The sequence below is a fragment of the Hirundo rustica genome, chromosome 16, assembly GCF_015227805.2.
Source record: "Hirundo rustica isolate bHirRus1 chromosome 16, bHirRus1.pri.v3, whole genome shotgun sequence".
In the NCBI taxonomy this organism is placed as follows: domain Eukaryota; kingdom Metazoa; phylum Chordata; class Aves; order Passeriformes; family Hirundinidae; genus Hirundo; species Hirundo rustica.
In genome coordinates, this window is record NC_053465.1 from 10,280,443 (window position 1) to 10,294,602 (window position 14,160).

The following is a 14,160-nucleotide window of genomic DNA, read 5'->3' on the forward strand; positions in this document are numbered from 1 at the left end:
AAGTCTGGATCCTGACCTGCTCTTTCAAAACAAACAAATAAAAACGTCCAGGATATTTCAAATAATGTGCATCCTTTGTTAAGGGAGGAAAAAAAGGAGACTTGACAAAGTCTGATTTCACTTTCAGAGCTCGGGCAGCATCTGGGGCGGCGAGGGCTCAGCTGATGCGCCACACTCACGACAGCATCGCAGGTTTCTGCCTCCGAGCCTGGCAGAGCTCTTCCGAGAGGATTGCACCAGCTACCCGGGCCTTACAGGCTGGTGGAGCACACCTTTGGCGGCAGAGCTGTTGTGTGTTAGAGGAGCAGAGAGCTTTGCAGCGGCTTTGAGAGCAGCACGAGGTGCGGAGAAGGCGCGGCGCGGGCGCTGGCTCCCATCAGAGAGCGGCAGCCATCTGCTGGCAGGAGGGCCTTGCCCAAACCTCAGCATTCCCAAGTGCATCAAAAAACCACCTCAGAGCTCCCAGGAGCGGCCCACTCCACTTTGTTTGGATGAAATCCCTTGAAACAGACACCGGAGATAAACGCCACTGGGAAAACGCATTCTTAAAAAGCAGGGAAATGTCGTAAACATCATCAAATGGGCCTGGAGAACGGGATCTAAAGTGACAAGCCACTTTTTGGAATTCTCAGCCATATCTAAAGAAAGAAAGATTGTCATGCCTTTAATCTACAGACGAAAAGGAGCCAGCTGTACATCTGAAAATCAGCTGCGTATTGATCCCGCTGCTGTTAATATTCATGAAGGTGTATCGTAAGACTGGAGATTTTAACACAGTGCCCCCGGACTCTAAATCAATTCCCATTGATTTCAATTGGCTTCTCCCATCCCTGCATCGACCTTACCCCTCCCTTGGAAACATGCTCTCAAGGTCCTTTGAAACACGCTTGCTGCATAATGAACTCTGAAGGATTGCATGTACTCGCTGGTATGTTCTTTCCTTCTCCACCCGTGGAGGTTTGAGGGGGCGGACGCCACAATCTGATTTTATGTGAACATTTAAAAATTTGAACCTACTCCCCACAGGGCTCCCATCAGTTCCTAGAAGCCAGGGTAAACTCCTCCTCTTCATTTAGATCTGTCAGAAAAGTTCAAGGCTAATGCAGTCATCTAACAAAATTGCATTTCTTGACACTGCCTGTTTCCAGGAGAAATATACACCGAAGTGTTTCTGCTTTCCTTTTGTCAGACTTTTGGGTACTACAGCTAAAATGGGTTTACAGCAGTGGCAGATTCTCAGAAGAGAGGGTTGAAGGGTGAACTTAATCTGCTCCTGTCTCTGAAAATGCTGGGCTCTTGAGTCTGACCTTGCTCCCTGCTGAACTTTCCAGCACCTGACATTCGAGTCTGTTCAGGGTGAGTTATGAGGAGTTAAGGAAACTCAGCAAATAAGCAGATATTCACCAAAACTGCTGCCTCCATTAGGAGTTTATATCTAATGTGATCATTATTTCACTTCAACACACAAAGCAGGGGTTGGCTATCCATGCTTCCAGCTCTATCTCAGGCGAAAAAGGGACGGAATGTTTTTAAATCTGACATTTTTCTATCAAAACAGTTTCCTGAGCTTTTACTTGCTCAATTGATTTAAAAAAGTATAAATACTAGCAGTACTTAACCATATGTAACTAACTACTGGAAGGTTTAGCTGATGTTTCAACAATAGCCCCCATGTGAGCACAGGGCTGGCCCTCAACTTCATTTATCAGAGCAATTTTTTTACCACACTGGGCAACATCACAGCCAAGAGGACAACCCTGCATATCCAATTGGTTAAAAAGTTAGTTGGAAACATGCAGGATGTTCTTTCTGCACTTAACCATCCTCCCTTCCCCTGATATCAATTAGCTGTTTCTTATTATTTTTTCTTCCACATACAGAATTTGAGAATGATGCATTTAGCAGCTATTCAAAAGAAAGATTTTTTTGGTTGAGAATACCATGATGACCAAATAGCTTTTAAAATTTTAAATATATTGCTTTTGCCATATATGTCGAAGTCTAAATATCTGAACTTCATGTAACATTGGTTTCTAGCTGCCCTCAAAAGTCTTCCATATATAACTGATTGAGTTACATTTTGTCAGTTCCAATCAAACAGCAACATTTTTCTTGCATCATTGAAACAAAATGAATCAATAATATGCAGGTTTGCATTGGGAGAGTGACATCTGAGATTCTCCAAATTTTACAACCCCAGCAGGGCTGTCATCCAACCCAAACCAGCAAAAGACATCACCATCATTCCAACATCATATCTACAATGAGGCTGAATAACGTGGAAACATAGAATAGCCAACACTAATCAGGGTTATAAAAATAAACACACAGAGGAAAAACTTGGGTTTTTTTCTACAATTAATTTTCCTTCCCAGTCTCGACACTCTACACCAAGGCAACGTAGGTGCTGACATTTTCATGAAGGTTTTCTGTCAATCTCTCTTGGTTTTTCCAGTGATGTTCCATTTATCATTACCCAAAAATCTCATGTCCCTTGAGAAAAGGCACCTGAGCCCAAGCCCTGCTCTCTCTGCCTGAGAGCACAAAGTCCCATGAACGCCATGCCAGGAAGAGGCAGGTTCCACATCAGTGAGAGGACACACTACAAACTCTGAGAGCTGTGTGGGGAAAAGCAACAACACAAGGGGATTGGGTTGATTTTCTACCTCCCCTAAGATTCAGGGTGTTCTCTAAGTTTGAAGAATATATTTGGATTGGTTCTTAGCACGTCAGCCAGTTCTCCCCCCAGCACAGATCAGGGAATATTACACAAACCCCAGTGTACAGTGAGGACTTCTCAGGCCAAACATGTCGGTGCTATAACCCTGGTCACCCCAACATGTGAGAATTCAGCTCTGCAATCCCAGATCTGCCTCCCACAGCTCCCAAAGACCACGCTGCAAGGTGCTGCCTGTGCCCCTGGCTCCATTTCCCTTCTCCTGAGTGCAGGGCAGGCTCACACTCCCTCCTGCCTCCCTCTCTCCTTCCCCCCAGAGTTTTCCCTCTCTGCAAGCTCCTTCCTGTCTCCCAGCAGCTTCTCCTATCGCCTCAGCCATCAGAGGAGGCCGGACATCGCTGTGCTGAATGGGAGGAAGGCTCTGTAATTAACGGGAGCCTTTGCTGTTTACACGAACACTCAGAATATACAGAGAGCTGAAAGGTCAGCCCCAGACAAGGAGGGCAGATTAAACGGAATATGAGGTGATTACTACAGAGAGCCTTTAAACTAATGAGGTGCTGCTCCTTTGGAAAAAAATAGTCGAGTTTTGCCTTGAATGTTATTGATATCCTGAATTTAAAAAAATAAAAATTAAAAAAAACCCAAACAAACAAAAAAAACAACCCCACCAGCTTTAAATCTATCTAACAAACCAACCTACAAGCAACACAAACCAAGAGAGCACAGCTGATTTCTGAGCAGGACTCAGCTTGGATAGAAGAGGACAAGTTAGAGGATTATTTGCACACTTTGAGTGAATTTCTCTCAGTTATGAATTATTTTGCTATTATCTCCAAACACTTACTAAATTTCTTGTTATTAACAAGTTCATTTTATGAAAAATGTTATGCTTAGGGCTAACGCAAAAATAAGCTTCTAATCTTTATTTAAATGTAGGTGAAATAGAAAATGGTTGGAAAATTATATATAGACAACCAAGAATCAGGAGAAGTGCACCTGGTTTGTTTTGTTATGAAATTACCGTAAGGCTTATCTCCAAATAGCCCAAACATTCATGACAGCATCTCAAAAAGCATTGTTTCAGAATATTTACAAAACCAGAAATTTAACAGAGATTAGTTCTGTATAAAATAACAAATTAGAGTTTAATTGCTATTAACTAGAATCTGGAAAAACCATCTGTTCTTATTTATACATCAACCACAGCAAGCCACATTCATGTCATCCATCTTCAGAACACTGAAGCATATACTCCAGCTCTAAGGAGATATTTAAGCACCTCTCAAGGCTACAGGGTGTAAGCACGTACAAAAACTTGCTTCAAGTCAGGCCCTCATCAAATGATTGCTGACATTTATGACTCAAAGAGCTGCAATGACATTAATAGCACACAGCCTGCACTTGTGTCTGCAGCAGAGCCCAGACATGACCAGCCTGCAGCTCAGGGTGTTGCTGAAATTCACTGAGTCAGAGTTTCACCAGAAGAGGGGCATTGAAAACCAAATTAAGAACAATACAATGCATTAATTTGAATACAGTTCAAAATAATGAGACCATTTAAACACCTTGAAGGTCTCATGCTGTGTTTCTGTTAAGCAGCCAAATTCAGCAGTGGAATAGCTCATAGAAAGGAAATCATTAAGCTTATTCAGCTGAATGCTATGCATAATTTTAAAAGGAAAGGCATCAGAAAACCCGTGTTTCTCTGTATTTCATACAGAGACACAAAGTAGAACACAATCTTGCCTACCTGCCCACTTAATACGTTATAATTAGAGATGAGGAGGCAGTGTGAACATCTAAGCTAGGTTTGATGGAGGATATTAGAGCTCATGATCAAGTTCTGGGTAGAGAGAAATCTGGGCTTTGGAGGCTTGAAACTGTCAAAGGAAACAAATTTACTTGCTGATTTCCCTCAAATCAGTTGTTCTAACGGCCCTTTGCAGGTGGCATTTTAAAGAAAACACTTTGCAAAGTCAAGCTATACCTAAGCACGGCGAACATTTGTTTTTTATTCTTCTCTTTAGTGGAACAATCTGCAGGTATAAGGACACAGGTGGCAATGCCACCCCTCCAACCTCATTTTCTCTTGACATAAAACAGAAAACAACCTTCCTGTTGGAGGCCCCTCCCTTCAGCTTTGTCTGATCCAGGTGGGACAGGCAGGAGGAAGATTTCTGCCTCTGACAGATGCTCCTGGGCTTTGCAGCTCTGCCACTGTGCCATGATGGATTTTAAATTTTGATAATGCCTTTTTAGCCCTTTCAGACTAAGGCCATAACATACCACAGCTCAAACAAAACCGGGTCTTGTCGGCCCATGTTCATACAAATAGCCCAAACCAAGATGATTTATTTACAACAGTTAATACAATTGGTAGTAACGACTTTATAGGCAACCTCTAAGTGCAGGCGAGATGAAAAATTTACTAAATTGGAGTATAAAAATTCATAAGAAAATGTACAGAATCAATATTTCATGGGACTTGCTTTACCTTGCCTTACACAAATCTACTCCAGAGCTCACATTAAAATTTAAACCAGCTTCGTGCGACAAGTTCAAATGCTGGGGCTGTTTCATATTAGTTTAACTTCGGAGGGGATTTTTTGTGTTTTGTTTGTTTCATAAATTGGAAAAAAGCACTTAGGGAGCTGCGCAGTTCGAGTGCTTGTGTGCTGCTTTTTCTATTTTCCTCCTTTTAAGAATAAACTGATTGCTGACATAAATAGGGAGGACAATGTTCAAAGAAAAGAGACTCTGAAAATACCTTTGTATTCCCTTTAACACAGCACAGGAGATGAATTCCCTTCGCAGTCTCTTTAATACAATGCACACAGGCACTGCTTAGATACAATACCTGCAGAATACTCCCAAGAGCCCCTAATCTGGGAACAAAGCACAAAAAGCCACAAGCCAGCTTTGGTAGCAGCTCTGCTGTAGGAACAGAAAGCTGTGGGCATGGCTGCAAGGCACAGCTCCCACTGTCCCAACAGCTCCACACAGCCCAGGAGCGTCAGACATGCTTCAAAAACCCAGTGCCAGCCACAGCTCTTCATCCTGCTGGAACCTGAGGCTGCTCTGGGGTGCTAAATCACTGCAGGAGGAATGTCCCTTCTGGCTTTACAAAGTTAATTTATTCACGCTCACTTCCTCAGAAGGACCAAGGTCTTGGAAGAGTGAAAGATCTTTCACTGCATTATGCCCAGAACCCAGCAGCATCATTCTCATGGAATCTGTGCAGCCCAGCTCTCATTCCAGGGGGTACTCACAGGCTTGGGGAGGTCTTGTCCTTGGCCTCTCCCCACCCCACCCTGTCTGCACCTCTTACCTTGATATAACCCAGCTTGTCCCATAGAATGAGATTTCTTTCTCTTTGAGGATAACAGAAGGGATTGATTAAAAATCACCTCCTTGATGTTTGCATATGGTTCTCAAATATAGAAAGAAAGGATGGGGCCCAAACATAGAGGGGGAGGAAATCACCTCCAAGTACTTTGTTTGTACCTGTGTACTCATATATATTCTGTTGTGGTTCATGCAAAAAATAATAAAAAAGAAAGAAATTAAAAAGTCACAGATGTTTTTGGAGGACACCAAATACACTTGGAAAAATATACTTGTGCTACTGCATTCTGAAATTCCACAATAATATTTTCATCAGTTTGAAAATGTGGGGCCAGATTTTCATTTTAGCCGTGCAACTGCATGTGAAAATGGGGTTACTTACATCACCAACTAATTGGAAGAAACAGAAGTATTTGCAAAATTTAGGAGAAAAAATAAGTTTAAAAACTTTTTAAAACATATGACCTTTAAAGGGCAATCTCAACTTTTTCTTGTTGACATTATCCTACTGGACCCAAAAAAAAAAAAAAAAAAAAAAAAAAAAAAAAAAAAAAAAAAAAAAAAAGACTGTAGTCTACCAGTTATATTACTTTAAAATTACAGTGTTATTAAAAATAATTCTTTCACTGGCACAAACAACTGTCCTAAGAAAATTTAATGTTCACCTCCTCAAGTTAACAGCAGACTTCAGCATGTTAGCAAAAACAAGCGATCGTTTATTACTTATTATATTGTAATTCATTAAGGTTGTAAGAAATATTTAGATACTTAATTGGCATTTAACAAGATAACTGTAGAGAGTAAATGAGACATTAAATCCTTTTCTAAAATGCCCATTAGGTTTGGCTTGGAAATTAATTGATCTAATTCACTTGCTGTAAACCACTGTGGTCTGTGTTTAGAACTTTGAGGTATTAATGACCCACAGACCCAGAGCTGGTGAATGCCCTCGCACAGAAGATCGTGCTCTGATCACCTGTATTTATGATGCCAGTGAACAGACCAAGAGGCAGCATTTATCTGGGATGGCTGCTGCTCATCCCCTGGCTCTCCATCCCAGCCAGGATCCTCCGGGCACCATCCACGCTGTCAGAAGAGATCTCTGAAGAGCTGCATTTGCCAGCCCAATTTACAGCTTCCAGTCCTGTTTACACCTCATCTCATCCTGCAGCCCCAAAAGAAACTCGTAAACTTAAGGGATTTCTACTTTGGGAAGCTCCCATTTGGCCTTCATGCATCCTCAAATGTTCCTGAATGCATTTTTTCATAAAACATCATATTTTCAGAGTCCATTTCCTCTTCAATAAACCTGTTGTTTCTTAAACGAGTATATACAGCAGGTGAGAAAACCTGCAGGAGCCTTTACAGCTCACTGTTAACTTCTGCTTCTCCCCAGTCTGAAGCAATGTGATAAATCCCCAGGAGAGCCCTAACTCTTCTCCTGAAGCCTCCATTAGTATTTCACATCTGTACGTGGAGACACTCGTATCAATCACAACACTACGTGGGAGCCGTGTTCCTTGTTAATAAAGTGCCTTGAGGTCCATCAGCTTCTGCCTAATAGGTATTAAATAATTTTTACATTCTCAGCGACTGTTTCTAGGCAATTTATTGCTCATTTTTAGGAATAAAACAATCTCAGTATTTATCCACTATTAAATATTTTGATCCACAGAAAATGTCAGACGCGCTTTGATTAGTTCCCAAGAAACAGAGGAGGCTCAGGGGGCTCTAATGCTGTCATAGCACCACAAGCAACATAAGACTTGCACAAAATTCACATTTGGTTTCCAAAGACTATTTCCAAACTGAGGCCGGTGACTATCACAAGAGAAAACCCCAAACCTTTACCTTAGCCTATATTTTTATGAGACCTAAAAATAATGCTTAAAAGGCATATGATTATCTCCTTATGACCAGAATGTAAGTTTTTGTGGGGGTTTTTTGTTTGTTTGTTTTTGTTTGGGTTTTTGGTTTTGTTTGTTTTGTTTCATTTTTTTCACAGTTCCAGAAACATTGGCAAGCCTTGAGGATAAAGGTAAATTCACTGAGGCAGTCAATTATTTCCAGTGGTGGAGTTATTACAGACAGCAAGCCATACCTACAATGCACAACTTTGCTAAGAAGCCAGACACTGAGAAATACAGGGACACAGGGTTTCCAATGAACATCACTGTGCCATGGATGCAGTCACAACAGCAGAACTCACTCTGGGTCAAATGTGGCTCTTTAGGTTTCTTTCTGCAGTAGGAGATGCTGGAATAAGAGGCCAGGAAGGACGAGATTTTGCTGGCTCTGCTAGAGGAAGTTTGCCAGTACATTTACCAGGAGACCAACACTGACAAAACCTCTGAGAGCTGACAAGGCCACGGGTACATATTTCTGTCAAGGACTATTTACAATTTATGAAGGTCAGCTCTTCCTCTGGTGTAAATAACTCTTGCTCCAGTGACAGCAGCAGAGTCCCACCAGTACACACCAGTGGAGGAACTGGCTCCTTCCATTCCAGGAGTCACCCTGCTGACACTACACAAGCACAGAACCTCAAACACAAGGAAATTCAAACACAGGCAATTGCTCTCCCTTTACTATCAAGGCAATTGTCGGTCTTTCACATTCTTTATTTTCCTTCAGGGAAACATTAAGGAGCTACTGTTGAATTTTTAAGGTGGCTCATCAGTATCTGGTGGCACCAGAGCAGCACCAAGGGCCAGCTGTGATGGATTTCTCCAGTTTGGAGAAAAGCAAGACAATGCGCTGGTGCTGCCTCACCTGGAGTCCTGGGTGAAGTTTTGGACAAATTTGTACCACAGAAAGGTATAAATTTACCAAAGAGTGCCCAAAGGAGGAACACTAAGGTGTGAAGGGTCAGGAGGGGAAGACATCCAAAGAGCAGCTGAAGCCAGAGCAGACTGAGATCAGTCCTCAACAGGGTCTGCAGCTCCTCCCAAGGGGCAGCTTTGATCTCTGTGACCAGGGCAGGACCCAAGAGAATGGCACAGGCGCTGTGCCATAGGATGGTTTTGTTGGATTTTAGGGAAAGGTTCTTTCCCCAGAAGGTGCTGGGCACTGGTCACAGCCCCAAGGCTACCAGAGCTCCAGCAGGGTTTGGACAACCCCTCAGAGACAGGGTGAGATTTTTGGTGTTGGCCTGTGGAGAGCCAGGACCTGCACTTGACCCTTGTGAGTTCCTTCCAGCTCAGCATAATTTAGGGTTCTATGCTCGGGACCTTCCAACATACTGCCTGAAAAGCATTACACAGCCTGTAACTTCCATGAAGCACTCCACGGTGACTATTTCCATAGAAAAATCCATCCTAAAAACCTGGACCACCCCAAGGAAAACTGGGGAGAGCCAACAGCATGACCTGCATCCCCTCCCTCAGTTCCAAAGTTAACATTTCTGAAGAAGACTTGCATTTAGCTGACTCTTGCAGGTTTTTCCACCTGCCAAGTCCTGTGTGTGGCCCTCTTTTCAAATGCCATGCCCTTTGCCTCCCAGGCCATTTGAGGGTTAATCTTGCCATCTCAAGATCTTTCTAAGGTGCCAGTCAAGCTCATCATCAATTTGACATAAATGTCTTTTGGGGAATCTGGGCTGTTTTTCTGGGAGCACTGTCCATTTGACAGGCAGGAGGCCATGCTGCAGCAGCCCTGTCAGAACCCTTAGCTATGTCTGCTGCTGAAGTCTCCAAATTAAACATTTAGAGCTGCAATTAAGACTTAAAAAAAAAAAAAAAAAAAAAAAAAAAGGCAACAGCAAACATGTTTACAGAACTTCATAGCTAATTTATAAACTTTTTTATTCAAGCTCCCATTTTGCTTAACTACTTTAATTTGTAGAAGAAACACATCTCTGTTTGTGCAGAGTGGTGGATCAGAATTTGCCCAGGGACAGGTAGTGAAAAATGCAAAAGGCTGAGCTGACATCACTAAGGTAATTTTTGACATGTATCTAGTTTTAAACAGCTGCTCAGAAAATTAGGGACATGTATTTTTTAGAAGTTTGTCACTGTGTGTGTCTGTCATGAGTGTGCTCTTTCAAAAGTGTTTATCCTTTCTTGCAGCTAGAAACTCAGATTGGAAAGAAATGTTCACAGGGTATGAAGATGTATTTCCTACTTCACACAGATATGATGATAAAATCATATCCCTCTCCATGCTCATATTTTAATTTCTTTCTCATGCTGGATACACAGAATATACTTTGCAGCTCAGGTGACAAATAAATCCTCACTACACACCTCTGCCCATGGCTGGATTTTCAGAGATGCCAAAAATAAACATCCACAATTGTTTTACAGCAAATTCTCGCTCTCTGCTGGAGTCAATGCAGTTCAGGGCTGAACACCACTCAGAGTGAGTTTTACTGAGAATAATGGCTCCAGTTCACTGCGGTTCATGGAAAGTCTGTTTACTTTTATCTGAGCTTGCAGCCCTTGAATTTCAGAGTCTGAAAGAACTTTGGTCACAAACCAGCCATCAAGTCCTGTCGAGCCCATGCACAGGCTGTGGGCTGCAACATATGTTGGCATAAATTTTTGGTGCAGGTTTTCCACCAAAACCTAGAGCAATGTTTAACTTCATGCACACAAAAAGAGCTCAAGAATTATCAAAGCTTTGGGTTTTCAGAACAGAAGCGTCTGTGTTTGCTGGCACACACTCACACACTCTCAAAACAACGTTCTGCAATAAGGACTGCGATTCCAAGCAGCATCAGTGGGATGATGAGAGATCTTGGGATGCATGGGAACATGAATTATAACATAAGGAACAGACTTGCAGTGGGACTAAGCTCCAACAAACACAAACCTCTTCAGCCCCACACCAAAAATAAAAAATAAAATGTGTTCCTGCACTGGTTTTGTGTCTTTTTCTTACTGCTTTTAAACTACACAGCATCATTTGAGTCACCTTGGCTCTCCAAGGTTTCTCCAGGTGAATAAATCCCTTGTTTGCAGTTTTTGGCTACGGCAAATTTCAGTCAGGATCAAACAGCTCAGCTGGAATCACAACTGGAGAACCAGTAACAGCAACCAGGAATCACAGAGAAAATTAAAAGCTTCACCTTTCTTTGTCAGGCAGAGACAAAGAGATATTTCCACATACTTTTACATTTATCTGTACTTCACAAAGTTGCCCCTGGTGTTCAGCCATTTCACACATCACTGTTCCCTCCCTCCACAGGGTGGCTGTTTAAATTTCCTTTTCAGGACCTTGTGGATTCAGAGTCTCTCCTGGCAACTCAGCAAGCTTGGTCTGACAAGAAAACTGAAGTATTTTCCCAGCAGCTCTTATCAGGAAACAACGTGTCAAACAAGATGAAACCAGCTCTCCATTCTTGGAAGATTTACTACAATTCCCCCAATGCTCACAGAGGCAATGTTGACACTAACCAGCCACGCAGCCGGCAGTGTAAATCTGGGCTGCTCTCCCCAGGAACAGCTCCTAGAAAAGCCTGGGCAGGGTTTTCCACCCTGCACTCTGATAAACACCCCCACAGGGGACTAGGAGTTCTGCTCCTCCAAATGTGCCTGGGGAAAAGGGACACTGAAGCTTTAGGATTTTAGCTTTTATACTTCTCATGTACTTGTAACCCTGCAATTCTTTAGTGTATAACTCTAAACTCCACACACAGTGTGAGCTGCTGCTTCCCCATTTTGGTCACACACAACAACTCCTCTCCGGGCCTGGGGATCAAGGACACCTCAGTGCCTCAGGCCTGAGAGATGGAAACAAAAGTGAGTTGGGGGAGCAAACTTGGGGTGAATGACTTCATTACCTGAAGCTGTAATTGGGAGATGAACCCCCAATATGCAAATGGACCAAACTTATAAAAGTGTGGAAACCTGTGACCCACTGTCCATTTTGGGTGCAGCCTTGGGGGGCTTCATCTGCCCAAAATGTACCTGAAGTCCCTTCAACAGATATAACCACTTTTTATTCTCCATATTTTGTCTGGCCTCTGTTTTTGGGTAGCCCCAAGAAGGCGTCAGCACAAACGGAGTTTTCCCTGGGAGCATCCCTGCCTCTCCCATGCCCTGCTCAAGGCAGCAGCACCGTGGGTGGTTTGGATTCTCCTGCATGGGGCAGGGGCTGACAGAGAGTTTGGGATATTCATGCAGGGAACAGCCAAGCTGGGATGGAAAAAGGGGTGGCCACTCCATAAGTGACAGCAGAAGATAGGGACAGAGACAGTTTGCTGGGATCCTGGGGCATCACCAGCACAAAGGGACTGGTAAATGGAAAAAAAATATGCAGATGCTCACCTGGCACCAAGTCTGTTTCACTATTTATGACCAGTGTTCTTCCTGCTTGGAAGCAGGGATGTGAGTGATTATTGACTCCTTTAAAAATAGATGTCTGTTGCTAAATAAATAAAATAAATGCAAGTGTGTTCTGTTCTATGAAATGTCCCCAGATTTGGGTTTGCTTTTTTAATCCCATTTTCAACAGTAAAGCACAGGGGAAAACAAAATTTAGGGGTTAAATGAAGGCTGGTAAACAAAGCAGAAACATCTAATCTTGTATGCATCTTGGTCCTGAACCTTTCATCTGAGATTTTTTTGTTTGAACACTGGGGTCTTTCCAAACCCAAGAGACCGTGTTTACACCAGCCAGAAGAATGTTAAATCATGACCATCCTCATTATGCCATTTGATAGGGCCCAAAATACAGAATTGGGATAGTTTAGGATCTTGAGTCTCCAGGGAGAATTAACTAATGCTATAAATTAAGAACTCTGTTCGTGCCAGTAGCATCAACTTCCAAAGCAAGCAGAAAAACACAGCCCCAAAATATCTTCCTAAGCTCTTGTCTGTGCTAGACTGTGGGGCTGCAGGAACTATGGGTTGATAACACTGGAATTTATGAGGGACTGGATGCTTTCTGGATTTGTTAGGAAATCAGGAAACATGGACATACAACACATATCTGGCTGAGGCTACTGGCCAGAGCACGAGAGGCAGCAACATGGAACCCACCAAACAAATATTCACAATCCTCAAGGTAAAAATGACCTGTTGCCATGTTTGCATGCGCTGTCAGGTTTCTTGTGGCTCCCAGACAGGGTAAAAGATCAAACCTTTGAGAATATGGCCCAGATTGCTGTGCCTAACAAAAGTGAGGTCAGCATTGAGCCCACAAATGCTGCTTGTAGAATTCTTGTTCCATTCCCACTAAAGCCATCACCTTCCCTCTTACTGCCAGCCTCCTTCCAAACACATCTGACATCTTCTTCCACAGTTTGTAAAATGACACCTGCTGAAACTTAAGCTATACATGCAGATAATAGAGCCATGGAGAGCAGTCATGTTTTCCATGTTGTCAGAGTAATTTGTTTTGCTGTTTGGGATGGGTTCTACTAAGCATAAATATTTATGTCTGTGTGGATGTCAAATACCTTAATTAGGAAGTACACCTAGAACTGGGCTGGATTTAATTGAATCTTTGAGCCAGCTAGACATTTTCAAGGCTTCAGCTGCTTGTCATATAAATATATTGGATTAGACCTCTACTGGGAAAAGTTTTCTTTAGGAAAAAATCACTTATCATTATCTGGGGTATTCTACAAAATGCCATAGCTGCTAACACTGCAGGGAGAGCTACCTTCAGATAAAATAAGCTGCAAGATGTATGGAGGAGAAGTAACAAATCAGAAATAGAGATAGTGAGATTGCCCAAGTCTCCTTCCTCACATGCCTCCCTTCTGAGCCAAGCTGTGCTGCCCAAGCTGCACGGCAGGACCCAGCCGGGTCAAGAAGCCAGTTCAGTCACTGGAAACATCACAAGAGCTCATTTTATTGACAAAGAGCTAAAGAAGAGGTGTTGCTCTGCAGAGCCTTCCGGTACTATATTAAAGCTAATGTGGATATTACTGCCAATAGCTCCCAGTTTAGTTTGCTTGAGTACTGCTGGAAGCAAGTGTGAAGTACAAACTAGACACAGCAGCACCCAGCTTCTGCAGTTCCAAGTTTTTCCTAAATTCCCAGCAAAGAACTTAATCCTCTTCTCATCACCTCCCCTCTGCTTCCATTTTATCCAGTTCCCTAAATCAGCCTTTCATCCCATGTCCTTCCTTACAACACTTCTCAAAATTGAAGCCATAAGTCTCTCACCTACATACCTCACCAAGC

At 42.7% G+C, this 14,160-nt stretch overlaps 1 long non-coding RNA gene across 12 annotated transcripts in view; it reads right to left on the reverse strand.

Annotated features, from left to right (window-relative positions):
- LOC120760147 (uncharacterized) overlaps nt 1-14,160 on the reverse strand; it is a 383,062-nt gene that overhangs the window by 187,727 nt on the left and 181,175 nt on the right. The window lies entirely within an intron of this gene.